The sequence below is a fragment of the Oncorhynchus nerka genome, linkage group LG28, assembly GCF_034236695.1.
Source record: "Oncorhynchus nerka isolate Pitt River linkage group LG28, Oner_Uvic_2.0, whole genome shotgun sequence".
In the NCBI taxonomy this organism is placed as follows: domain Eukaryota; kingdom Metazoa; phylum Chordata; class Actinopteri; order Salmoniformes; family Salmonidae; genus Oncorhynchus; species Oncorhynchus nerka.
The window spans coordinates 59,511,438-59,525,623 of record NC_088423.1 but is presented as its reverse complement, the minus strand read 5'-3'; the positions used below and the strand labels follow the sequence as shown (position 1 = coordinate 59,525,623).

The 14,186-nt window shown below is 44.3% G+C and overlaps 1 pseudogene; it reads right to left on the bottom strand.

Annotated features, from left to right (window-relative positions):
* LOC115113451 (serine/threonine-protein kinase BRSK2-like) overlaps nt 1–14,186 on the bottom strand; it is a 177,902-nt pseudogene that overhangs the window by 6,207 nt on the left and 157,509 nt on the right.

Below are 14,186 nucleotides of genomic sequence, written 5' to 3'. Positions count from 1 at the left end.
ACCTTGCAATATTTTCAACAAAATCACGTCTATTCTTTTCACTAGCCCATGTTATCGTAAGATATTTTGCGTTTTGGAAACAAACGCTTCAAATGGAATGTCTTACTCTTACTTTGCATGGATGTTTAAAGTCCATGCGTTTCAAAAAAGGGGGGGGTCTGCTTCCATTGCTTCTGTTCAGACTTTCTGTTTCTCTCTCTACCCATCTGTCAGTCTGTGTCTCTAGCTAGGACTCTCTGTATGCAACCCTTTCTCTTCCTCAATCCTTCATTAGCAGGGGAGGGTGAAAGCTAATGGGAGATTAGAAATATTCTACTTGGGAGGGGGGCACTCAAAGTACAAAAGGACGAGAAAATGTATTTGCGCAAACGCACGCACGCACGCACGCACGCACGCACGCACGCACACACACACACACACACACACACACACACACACACACACACACCTGGCTTCCCTTTTCTCGTGGAATATTCACACTTACAAAGTAAGTCACAATTTACACAGTATATGAGTGTCATCTGTAGTAGCTAATAGTACTCTTAAAACGTGGCACCGCATGCAGTCCCCTCTGGTCTCGGACACTGAAGGAGTGAGTGCAACCAGGTTGCACAGATCTGTTTCAAATATTATTCTAGCGGTTGACTTAATATTAGTAAAGGTTGCATGCGGTTGGTCAAATCGTTTTAGTTTTTTTTTTTTTTGGGGGGGGGGGGCTGAAACACATGCTCTCAGTGTGTTGTTGTCATACGTGACACACACTGTTTAGCATCAGTGTGTGATATCTAGCATTCAGTGAATTGATCCACCCCAGAGCCACACACACACACACACACACACACACAGTGAGAGTCAGGCACACTCAGTTTTAGGTTTAGAATGATCTAGGCAGCCATATTGGCACCAAAAAGTCCAAGACCATCACATGCATGGAATATCTGGAGCTGACATAGATGATCAGTTTCCAGACTCTTTGTAGACTGTCTATGGCTCTGGTTGAAACCCTTGCATTCCACTCAGCATGCCGGACCAGTCATTCAGTTATTTTAGTGATTCTCTGCCATGTGCAGTTAGATTGAAGCTGTGGATGATGACCAAACGCAGGCTGGGAAGGACTGACAGGTGAAAAAGGGAAATAGGGAAAGAAAGAGAGATGGATAGAAAAGGGATAGAACATACACGGCTACAGGGTTGTGGTCAATTCCACCTCAACTAATTCTGGAAAACAACTGAATGTCAATTCATGAATTGGAAAATCAAACAATATTTGAAATAATGTTTTTTCAATTCATTAATTGAATTTCAAGGAATTCCCTGGAATAAGGAAAAACCTTTGACCCCAACCCCGAAGAAAGAGAGAAATAGGGACAAAGACAAACTGAAAGAAAGAAAGTGAGAAGGAAGGAAAGAAGGAAAGAAAAAAAGAAAAGAAAAAGAGTGAAAGCAACAGTGAAAGAGTGGTGGGGATGAGTTATTGATGGAGAAAGTGGTGGGGGTGTTGCATACAGTGCCTGATAACAGTTCCCATCGGTGACAGGGTGAGTCCCAGGCATTCAAAGTGCTAAAACTGCTAGCTGGTACATGTGCTAAATGTGTGGACTAGAGAGTGGTCAAACCAGTGTTCTTCGTTCCTGGGGAAGGGGTGTGTGTGTGTGTGTGTGTGTGTGTGTGTGTGTGTGTGTGTGTGTGTGTGTGTGTGTGTGTGTGTGTGTGTGTGTGTGTGTGTGTGTGTGTGTGTGTGTGTGTGTGTGTGTGTGTGTGTGTGTGTGTGTGTGTGTGTGTACATTAAAGGGAAATACATTTAAAAAATCCTTCTCCAGCACCACCCCAACATAATTGACAATGGCGTGTTTCTATGTTTTGTAGTAAAAAAGATAGAGGAAGATAAGTATTTCCCATGACATCATCAACCAATTAGTAGTCAATTAGTAGAAAATGCATACTCATAAATGGTTAAAATGCACACAGATGATTTCATTGGAAATACTTATCTTCCTCTACCTTTTTTTTACTACAAAACATAGAAACACGTAATTTTCATGTATGTTGATGTTGGGGTGGTGCTGGAGATCATGAATATGAAGATTTTATAAATGTCCCTTTAATGTGTACACTTCACCAAAGTTTTGATGATGACCAAAGTTTTGATTATTTTTGTCAGGTGTTAAAGCACTAGACTAGGACACATACATTAGTCTGCACACTCTCATACTGTGAGCCCAGGAGTAAAAAAGATGGCTCTAGCCTTATTATATTCTATAGTATGTACTATGTAATGTATGTAATGCCGTGTCTCACCAGCAGTGGGTGCTGTTATCAAGTGAAGAAACCCCCAAATTTATACAATACAGGCACACAACAAAAAAAACAAGGACAAGTGAAGAACAGAACGTGACTCTGTCTTTCTTTTCTTCCATTCCTCCCTGTTCAACCCATCTTCATCCCAGAATATAAAACCATATAATACATACATGTACTGAGCTAATGTGAGGAGGATCGTTTTGAACTGCTACATCATTTTGGTCCATATTCTCTATATGGGAAGGTTATACTGGACCTAAGTTCAACAAAACAACCTCTTAACCTAGAGCTGGTTGGAAAATTTAAAAAAGTTAGCAGAAAACGTTGTCAAATGAATGATGTTTGTGAAGGTCATGACTGGGCCCTGGTGAGTGAATGCAAGAAAGTCAGGAGAGTGTGTGCCCCCTCTAGATGTCTCGAAGGATACCAACGTTGTTGCTTTGTTGGTGCCGGGTGCATCTGCCATGGTGTGGGCCATGCATGTGGAGATGCCTTGTGCCAAAGCGTGTGAGTCGAGCCGCACTGTGACTGTGGCGTTGCCGTGAGCTACGGGGATGCCGGGAGGAGGGGGTAGTGGAGGGGTGTAGGGGGCGAGGGGAGGGTCTCTACTTACCAGAGATCTGCTGGACCCCGGGCTGGTCATGTGAGCTCATCAGCTGAGCCTGAATGGTCTCAACCACCCGCTTGAAACGGCGGCTGGGACCTGGTGAGAGAGAGGGGGAGAGACAGAGAGGAAAAACGAGGGAGGTAGAGAGTGAGGGGGGGAGAGAGAGGATGAGGAGAGAGATAGCGAGGGAGGCAGAGAGAAGGTAGAGGAAGGGAGTGAGAGAAACAGAGAAAAACACGTAGGACTTGATTGACTGAAAAATTGAATTGCTCTTGAAAATAACCAGAATAATAGACAGAAAACAAGATTGTGATGTTGAAACACAATGCCACACCGGTAGGACGCAAAGAGTGTCAACGTTATGAACACAATGACATCATTTCTATTCGATTTTCCTCACAATAATAGCCCTCAACGAAGCTTCAATTTTAATTCAAGCATGTGTCCTGTAAATCAAAATGGAATTCAGCGGAATTAAATAAGAGTCTGTTCAACATCAATTTAACATAAGTTATCCACATCGGAATAAGCAGACATACTGCAGAGACGACAGAATATTTGGCTGGAGATGACGCTCCAGTGTCATTGGCCAGAGGTTGCCCTTCGACACTCAGCAGGGACAAAAGTACAGTGTGATCATGGTGGGAAAAGGTCTCTGTTTCTCTGTCCTTCTTCTCACCTGGCTTCTTCTGTGTAATGGCGCTTGCATCAGCGTGGATGCGTGTGTGTTTGTGCATGTGTGTACATATCCAGGAAGTGCCTGTGTGGATACAGCGTTTGTACATGTGTGTGTGTGTGTGTGTGTGTATGTTAATATGTGCGTGTGCGCTCATGTGCCTCCCTGCTCTGCCTGCCTTTCTGTGCGCGTTACCTGAGAGCAGGGTGAAGGTGACCGAATAGATGCCGTTCTCTTTGGTGGCGGCGGTGCTCTCTGTGTAGGTGATGTCCACCTGGAACTTGACCGGCTTCTGAAACACTGTAGGGCCGGCTGTGGACTTATACTCCGCCCGGAAACTAGTCTGACTGATCACACTGTGGCTGAGACTGGGGATCTATATGAGAGAGAGAGGAGAAAGGGAGGGAGAGGGGGCAAAGGTGGGAAGCAGGAGGTAGGGAAGCAGAGGGAGAGAGGGAGGTGGAGGGGGGGAGAGAGAGAGAGAGCGAAAACAAAGAGCGCACAGGATAAAGAGAGGGAAAACAATCCGCTTGCACACAGAGACCGTTTACATGTGTGACGAGTGAGAAAAAGGATATGTACATGACTAAAATACAGAGAAGAGGAGAGACAAGGAGAGACAAAGACAGGAAGAGACAACACGGGACCTGTTACACTAACAGCACAGCGCTGTTAGGAACCATCAGACTCTGAGTCAATTACAATAGACAGCGCTGATGAGACAAGGGACACGCGGCAACAACACAGTGTTGGGCGATGGGGACTAAGGTGCCTTTTAAAATGAACTGAAACAAACCTGCTGGGAAATAAAGCGGACCTGTTAAGGTTAGACAATTGGCTAGGTGTAAGGTTAATGCAAGCCAACCACTGTAGTGTAGGATAAAGGTTGTGCCATGAGCGTTTAGTGTCAAAGTCAGTTTCCATCCATTGTCGTTTTGACTGTTTTGACGCTGTGTTCTACCATTATAATGACACAGCTATGCACAGTGTGGCCAAGAAAAACTTTAGAAGACTCAATCAAGCCCTTTACTTGGCACTCTTTAACGTCAGAAACCAGACCGCTGTGCACCAATCAGATGCTGGCTACAAAAACCAGGCTGCTGTTCACTGATTACACAATAACACTGACCTTCACTGGGAAAGCAACAGAGGGCAGTAGCACGGACTAAAAGTTGCTCTAAATCGAAAGAATAATCACAGTTGCTTTACAGTGAATTTATCCACTTTGCCTCAAGGACAAACCAATGAACATAGCCACCTGATTCAGAGGGTTTGGGATAAATGCGGAAGACACATTTCAGTTGAATGCATTCAGTTGTACAACTGACTAGGTATCCCCTTTTCCCTTTCACATTGCGTGGTAGCTCTAATAATGATTTCAATGTCTGAAGACCAGGAACTCTGAAATATAATTCCATGCAATAAGTCAAATGGCATCATAAGTAGGGGGGTGACAAAGGACAGAGAGAGAGAGGGGAGAGAGAGCGAGAGAAGAAGATATACACACACAGTAGATGGAGAGGGAGAAAAAAGAGGAGCGGTGAGGGGTAAAGAGGTGTGGTGAGGACTCCTTACAGAGAGGAAGGCGTGAACGATGTCTGCTTTGATGGAGCTGAGAGGCTTGTCTCTGATCACCACAAAGATCTGCTCCTCTTTCTCCAGGTTGATGAAGTTACCAAACCATGACTTCTTGGCAAGCCTGTAGGGAGGGAGAAAAAAATAGTTTTATGAGGACGCACGCGCACACACACACACACACACATACACACACACACACACACACACACTTAATTTCAGTATCTGCTGGAGAGAATACTAATGCCTCATATCAAGAGGAATAATTAACGTACTGCCACACTCATTTGCATAATGCAACATTTACCATGCTTTGTCTGACAGAAACGTACAGAAACGGTTTAAGTTTCTAAAATCACTTTGTCCCTCCAGGCCTGGTCCAGATGTGCTTGGTGACTATAATGTATGCCATGTCAATTATAGTCAGAGGAGTTGGTAAAAGCACATTTATATCTGAACCAGGCTATTCTGTTTCCACCTGCCTCTACCATCTAACTTCAACCATTGTGCATGTTCTGTAAGCCCTCTTCCTCCCCCTGCTTGTCCAAATGGCCTCATATTGGTCCCCAATAGCAATGACATCACCCTGACTACCTTTGCAACTAACCTACCTCAAGGCCCCTTCCTCGTTTCTGCCTCATCTCCAACTATTCAACCAGACTCTAACTGTGGCTCTCTGTCTGTGAACCAAACTGGAACTAAACCACTAAAATATTCATGGGGAACAATTCCCTAAAAATAGCCCAATCAACAGGAAGGAGAGAGGGATGCAATACTGGGAGGAGGTCAATTTGCATAATTGTGGGAATTGTTCACACAGGCCTCTTGGGCAGAATCCTCTACTGTCTGTACCTTACGTAGTCACTCTCCCAGTGGCGAAAACACCAGAGAGGTAGGAAGGTGGAATGAGTTGACTTTCGTGCACATGTATGTAACAGAGGCGGTTCAGTGACCCACAATCAAATGACGAATCACCTTGCCTGAGACCTGCAGCTCCCTGAAATAATGTCTCCAGACTTTAGCTTAACGGGCCAACATCGGTGAACCACAATCACTAGAAACCTTGCCTGATACCTTTTTTATAAAAAAAATATTTTTAGGGGGTAGATCAGCTTTAATATTGCAGATAGATTGTGGCTTCCATCAATGTAATTGTCTGTATCATTTTCAATCCACCATACATATTTTTTGTAAATATATATATAAAATATATAATTAATTTGTACATATTTTCCTTTATTATTTTCCCCTAACCCTACCACCCCTCCGCTAATTGGAGTAAACTAACGGACAGAAACACTTCTACTTGCCAAAGGGCACCTAAAGACTCTCAGACCATAAGAAACAAGATTCTCTGGTGTGATGAAATAAATATTGAAATCTTTGGCATGAATGCCAAGTGTCACGTCTGGAGGAAACCTGGCACCGTCCCTACGGTGAAGCACGTTGGTGGCAGCATCATGTTGTGGGGATGTTTTTCAGTGGTAGGAACTGGGAGATTAGTCAAGGTCGAGGCAAAGATGAACAGAGCAAATTACAGAGAGATCCTTGATTAAAATCTGCTCCAGAAAGCTCAGGACCTCAGACTGGGTCAAAGGTTCACCTTCCAGCAGGACAACGACCCTAAGCACAAGCCAAGACAACGCAGTAGTGGCTTCGGGACATCTCTGGAGAGACCTGAAAATAGCTGTCCAGCAACGCTCCCCATCCAACCTGACAGAGCTTGAGACAAATGTGCTTCAACAAAGTACTGTGTAAAGGGTCTGAATATGTATGTAAATGTGTTACGTAACAGTCAAGGGTTCTGAATACTTTCCGAAGGCACTGTATATAACATTTAATTGGTTGTAAGAATTTTGAGTAATAATTTAAATTGATAAACTAAGTTTTGAATCCGGTGTAGCTTTGTACAGTCGTGGCCAAAAGTTTTGAGAATGACACAAATATGAATTTTCACAAAGTCTGCTGCCTCAGTGTCAGATGTTACTATGGAATACTGAAGTATAATTACAGGGATTTCATAAGTGTCAAAGGCTTTTATTGACAATTACATGAAGTTGATGCAAAGAGTCAATATTTGCAGTGTTGATCCAATCCGCCCTGGCATGCTGTCAATTAACTTCTGGGCCACATCCTGGCTGACGGCAGCCCATTCTTGCATAATCAATGCTTGGAGTTTGTCAGAATTTGTGGGTTTTTGTTTGTCCACCTGCCTCTTGAGGATTGACCACAAGTTCTCAATGGGATTAAGGTCTGGGGAGTTTCCTGACCATGGACCCAAAATATCGATATTTTGTTCCCCGAGCCACTTAGTTATCACTTTTACCTTATGGCAAGGTGCTCCATCATGCTGGAAATGGCATTGTTCGTCACCAAACTGTTCCTGGAAGGTTGGGAGAAGTTGCTCTCGGAGGATGTGTTGGTACCATTCTTTATTCATGGCTGTGTTTTTAGGCAAAATGGTGAGTGAGCCCACTCCCTTGACTGAGAAGCAACCCCACACATGAATGGTCTCAGGATGCTTTACTGTTGGCATGACACAGGACTGATGGTAGCTCTCACCTTGTCTTCTCCGGACAAGGGGATTCATCAGAGAAAATAGCTTTACCCCAGTCCTCAGCAGTCCAATCCCTGTACCTTTTGCAGAATATCAGTCTGTCCCTTATGTTTTTCCTGGAGAGAAGTGGCTTCTTTGCTGCCCTTCTTGACACCAGGCCATCCTCCAAAAGTCTTCGCCTCACTGTGCGTGCAGATGCATTCACACCTGCCTGCTGCCATTCCTGAGAAAGCTCTGTACTGGTGGTGCCCCGATCTTGCAGCTGAATCAACTTTAGGAGACAGTCCTGGCACTTGCTGGACTTTCTTGGGTGCCCTGAAGCCTTCTTCACAACATTTGAACCGCTCTCCTTGAAGTTCTTTATGATCCGATAAATTGTTTATTTAGGTGCAATCTTACTGGCAGCAATATCCTTGCCTGTGAAGCCCTTTTTGTGCAAAGCAATGATGACGGCACATGTTTTCTTACAGGTAACCAACAGAAGAAGAACAATGATTCCAAGCACCACCCTCCTTTTGAAGCTTCCAGTCTGTTATTCGAACTCAATCAGCATGACAGAGTGATCTCCAGCCTTGTCCTCGTCAACACTCACACCTGTGTTAACGAGAGAATCACTGACATGATGTCAGCTGGTCATTTTGTGGCAGGGCTGAAATGCAGTGGAAATGTTTTTGGGGGATTCAGTTCATGTATATCAGTTGATAAACCATGTGCCATGGAATCGGTACATCAAAAATCTTGCAAACTATTTTGCAATCTATATGGCACAGCTGTACTCTTTTTGGTCCCTAAATTAAACTGGTATACTTTTCATTTATTACAATTTTCTTTAACCAATTGTGGTCTTTAATGCAGGTCTGCCAGACAAGTTCCTTACTTTCTCCCCTTTCCATCTTTATAGTAATGCTGCAATTAGTCGGTTGTAATTTTGAGAAGAGCAGACATTTCCACATATTTGTGTTCGCTGCATGTGTGACATAACTCCACCAGTCCTATTCATGATATCATTTACAAAGATTATACATTTTTTAAATGTTTTTCTCCAAACATCAATTAGTATATTCAAATTTAATTATTTGTTATGTCTTTTCTGGTGAATTAAACTGAAATTGCAACCAACTTTCTATGGCTTGTTTTAAAAATAGTCATATTTTGTAGATTATTTCATTTTCAAATAACTGAAAGTGAGAGGTTGTAATCTGAATAATGGTAAAAAGGCATTGGGGTTGGACATTGGGTGAGACATTCTTACTAATCTGCTAGAGAACCAGATTGGATTTAAGTACACATTTTATATGACTGATCCTTTAGTGAGAGGTCTCATTGCTTTAATATTTAATAATTTCAGCCCCCAGAATTCATATCCATTATATAAATAGGTCTGTTTAATTTTGTCTGGCTTGTCGTTCCAAATAAAATGGAATATTCTTTGCTTGTATAATTTAAAAAAACAAGTTGCTAGGTGTAGGCAAGCTCATTAGCAAATAGGTAAAATGGGATATGACTAAAGACAGATATTTTCCTAAAGACTTGTGTTAGATCTTCCGAACGAACGCCTACAGACCACCTACGGGTCCCTATGTTACTTGACCTCTAAATGTTTATAGCAAACAACGTTTTGGTACGCAGCACCTTCTTCAGGGTTTGGGAGCATAGCTAGAGTGTGCCACTTTCTTTCTTGACCTCAAAGTTTGTCAAACACTGTATTTATGTTTCCCCGGGTCACTCACTCTGGTGAAGAGTCTGGCGTGAGGCTGGACATGTCCTCCTGGGTGGGGACTGTGGAGAGAGGCAGAGACAGATGTCAAAATTGAAAGGTTAAAGGCCCAATGCAGTCAAAAACATTATTTCCCTGTATTTGATATACATTTCCACACTATGGGGTTGGAATAATACTGTGAAATTGTGAAGATGATGATTACCCTTTTAGTGTAAGAGTTTGAAAAGACCACCTGAAATTTCAGCCTGTTTTGGTGGGATGGAGTTTTGGCCTGCCTGGTGACATCACCAGGAGGTACATTTGATAATAGACCAACAAGACAGAGAGTTCCAAACCTCTATGCCAATAACAGCTCATTTTCAGTTTTCCGCTCCACACTCAGTCCATTCGCACTTGAGAAGTCGCTCTTTTACTGAGAAGCAATTTGTGTTTCATTTTGACCATTTTAATTAAAAACAATGTACTTAATTGTTAACCAAAAATGGTTTGATATTGAGATAAAAACGGCTGCATTGGACCTTTAAAGGTGAAAAGGTCAAACAAATGGGCAACATTGCTTGATTGACATCTAAGAGCACTATTGTTTGTAAAATGTTCTTTTACCATTGTAATACCATCATCTACAATGGATATTCTGGATAAGATGGACAATATCCCTTCACGTTGTATAAATCCAGTTAGGGAAAGGAAAGGGATACCTAGTCAGTCGCACAACTGAATGCATTCAACCGGGAAGCAGTTGTTGCGGGGGTTATTTGCCTTGCTCAAGGGCAAAACAGCTTTCCACCTTGCCGGCTCTGGGATTCTGTCCCAACGCTCTAACCGCTAGGCTTCCCTTAGTAATGGAGGATTTCAATGATGTATCACCGTGCAGCACATATTACATGACAACTTACCTACAGGCATTAAAACATTATACCACTCATTGGACAAAGAAAAATACACCCTACAGTTTCCCTAATTACATATATGAGCTTGCACGCTTTGAGAACCAAGGTCTGAAACTATACGCTCCTTATAACACAAACAAATCTTCTTCTCATCTTTGCTCCTCTCATTGGAATGGAATAGCCGTTGATTTATAATGTACATGACTAATCATACAGAAGTTAATCGGACTAGCATAAAGAACCCCTCCCCCGTGGTTTAATAAGATTATATCACAACGTATAGGACAGAACCATTACTGTTAACCCTCTTGGGATGAATGCAGATATTCCCCTGTGCTAAGGCTGGGAGAGTATAAAATAGCTTTCCTAACAGTGCAGTATGATCTGGGTACAGGTAGGATTTTAAAACTCATGGCGACCAATCCCCTTGACCAGGTGGTTCCAGCACGTCGTTACGCTGGGGATGATCTACGCAGCCCAGAAGGATGTAGCTATGAGCCACCAAAGGGTCCCATTTTTATACCCACTGTTAGTGTGTGTGGAAATTCTGCCTTATTTCCTCACCTTTCCCCTCTCTCCCCAAGTCTCCTACCCCAGTCCTGTCCAGTACCTTGCATTTTCCTGCGATGGAAGCGCGGCGAGCCCAGGAAGCTGTTCTTGATAGAGTTGAGACGTGTCCTCCAGGGCAGTCCGCCGATGGAGGGGCTGGGGGCGGCGTGGGGCTGGGGGTGCCTGCCGGGCTATCCTTGGGTGTGTGCACCGGAGTGCCCTTGGGGGTGGGGAGGGGGCTCCCCAGCGGAGAGGGGTGCGGAGTCACCTGTATGGTGGGGACAGATTTGTGACCGTTGTGGTCAGGGTGGAGGCGGTGCCGGCGAAGGGGGTCATGGGTGGCATCGGGGACAGGGGGATGGAGAGCTTGGGGGCACGGTGAGTGGCGGGTGGCGCGTGGCCGCGGGCTGTTGGGGACGCAGGGGGGGCTGCCCAGGGGTGATGAGGGGGAGGTGGGCTCCGACTTGGGGGTGGTTGGGCTGTTAGCCAAGTTGGGAAGAGGGTTGGACCTGGTGGTCTGAAGGGGCTTCTCAGACACTTTGGGCTTGGCGGGGAGGGTCTGTGTGCGGGGGTGCATCAGGGGGGACCCCATCTTTGGCGTGTAGGAGTTGGGGAGCGGGTGTGGGTGCACGCGATTGGCCCCCCCTACCCCGTTATGGTTAAGGCGGGACTCTGGGGAATGGGTGGGGCTACAGTTGGGCGACTGACAGAGGTCCGGCGACTGGGGCGGGATAAAGAAGCGCCGGACTGGCTGCGATTGGACACGCACCGTTAGATTGACAGTGCAGGCGCCCAGAAGCCAGGGGACATATATAGAAAACACCACAACCCAATAAAGGTGGATTGCAATGAAAAGGCACCAGGGAAAAAAACAGCAATATAGTAAGAAATGACATGGAGGAGAGGATAGGTGGAGCGAATGACACACAGGCAGGGAGAGTGGTGAGAGTGCAGAAAGAAAGACAAGAAGAACATGCCATTAGCACAACCAGCCAACCAGGAGGCAGCAGCACCATGGGGGGACAGAAGTGTAGAACATTACAAGCATTCATGAAGCCAAACCCAAACCGGCAACTGAAACAGCACCCAAAGCTAACTGCATTAGCTTCCAGACTTTATTGTTGGAAAGCAGCCATACTGCATGCACAATGCTGTGGTATGAATGACATTGCAACTATCATGACAGGACATGAAAGTTTATGACAGCTAATGAAAACTGGCATGTATTAAACGTTTATGCAAGGTTTATCGGCTTTTTGTTGTGTCACTCATATGGCAGCATTATGAAGCGTTTATGACGACTGCCTTGGTGAAGTGATCCTCATTAAATATAACGCATGAGCGTGTATGTCTCTCTGTGTGTGTGTGTGTGTGTGTGTGTGTGTGTGTGTGTGTGTGTGTGTGTGTGTGTGTGTGTGTGTGTGTGTGTCTGTGTGTGTGTGTGTGTGTGTGTGTGTGTGTGTGTGTGTGTGTGTGTGTGTGTGTGCATGTGTGTGTGTGTGTGTGTGTGTGTGCATGTGTTTATGTGGGTGCTCTAAAGTTTAAAGGTCAAATTATACTCCTAAACCCTAATCCCTATATCCCTCAGTAGAGTGATCCCATCAATGTGTGACATAATATGTAGCCTTACATAATCGGCACAATATTTAGGAGGACTAACATGGCATGAACCAAGTCCTTTACAGTATCACTCATCATAAAACAAGAACAGGAAATAACATTTAGGCACCAAACCCCTGCTGGGGTTACTGACAGACATAAATATTTGCCAGAAAGAAATATCCTCAACTATGAAACTTTTACAGAATCCTTCACAACACTGACAGTTCCGCAAGAAGAGGCAGAATATGGGATGACTGCATGTTTGTATCCTCGCTAAGGGCTGGCTTTAAAAATGCATGGAGGAAATGTGCTAGCTAGGAGACGGTTAGTTGATTTGTGGCCCAAACTTTTACAGTCATTATATAACATGGCAGCACTTTCTAATGTATTCCCTAATCGAAGATGACTGTGATGGATTATTATGTCATTATTTTATAGTACTGGTCATTGAACACTGAAATCCCACGTATTGGGATTTCAAATAATGGATGTGTTTGCAATCTGATGAGCTGTTGGGGGAATTAAGAACTTTAAAACAAGAACGATGGGTTCCCTCGTCAGTACTTAAGCCCTTATGAGACATCACAAGAAGCCCTATGACATGCAGCCTACATATCTCTGTCATAACGATGATATAACAACAGTCGGAACAGGTCATGATAACCACACGTACATTACAGTATAACAACTGATACAACCCATGAACGACACTAAATCCTCATATCAGCGTTATGTCAGGTGTCATAAGTCATGCCCTGTGTTTTGGGCTATCATGACACGTGACGTAGATTTTAACCTTCATTTTAAGCCTTTTCCAGAAATAGAATTACACCAACAATGAAAGCAATTGTCTGAGGATGGTTCTGGACCATCTGAAATAAAAAAAAATAAAAAGCTTTAAATAAAGATAAAATCCATGATTGTCCAAAACACATGGCCCTAGTCATAAGCTGTCATAGGGTATAGAGACTGGTAGCTTTACGCTATTCTTATGACAGGATTATGCAGGCTTCATGTCAGATTCCCCCGTGAGCTGCCTTATTCAATAGCCTTATGAGTGGCCGTAGTGAGTGAACAGCAGCGTGTGCATTCCGGCGACAGCCACAGCACAGCAGAGCTAGCGGTGAGGTGAGTTGGTGCGGTGCAGTGTGGGCCCCGGTGGGCCAGCGGGTGGTGCGGAACAACCGAACTCTTACCCTGGGACTGCTGAGAGGACTAGTGGAGAGACCGGAGGACGCTCCACTGATAGACCGTGACCTATAGACACACACGCAGGCACACAGGGTTAAAGACATCCTCTGACAATGCGATATGTGCGACTGCAACGGGAAAACACCACAATATGATCACACACTGGCACACCCCTAGCTGAAGGGAGGACAAAAAGCACAGGGGACAAACGCATATAAGCTCCAAAAAGAGTGTGATGAAGTTGCCCCTACACACTGATCTAAGATTGGCTTTGTGATTTACCCCATAATGGTTCAATTTGCAATTTGGGAGAGTAAGCTGATCTTAGATCTGTGCATAATGACATTTTCTAGCAGAAGCTTCTGGGAGAAGTAGAGGAAAGAGATCTGATGAGTTCATTAAAACTAACGTAACTACCGTGAACACAGTTGTAGGTGGCTGTAGCACTTTGTACTGTATGCCGCTTATCTGTACTTTTTGAAAACTTTGCCCTGAGCTATAAAGGTTGGCGGAGATTG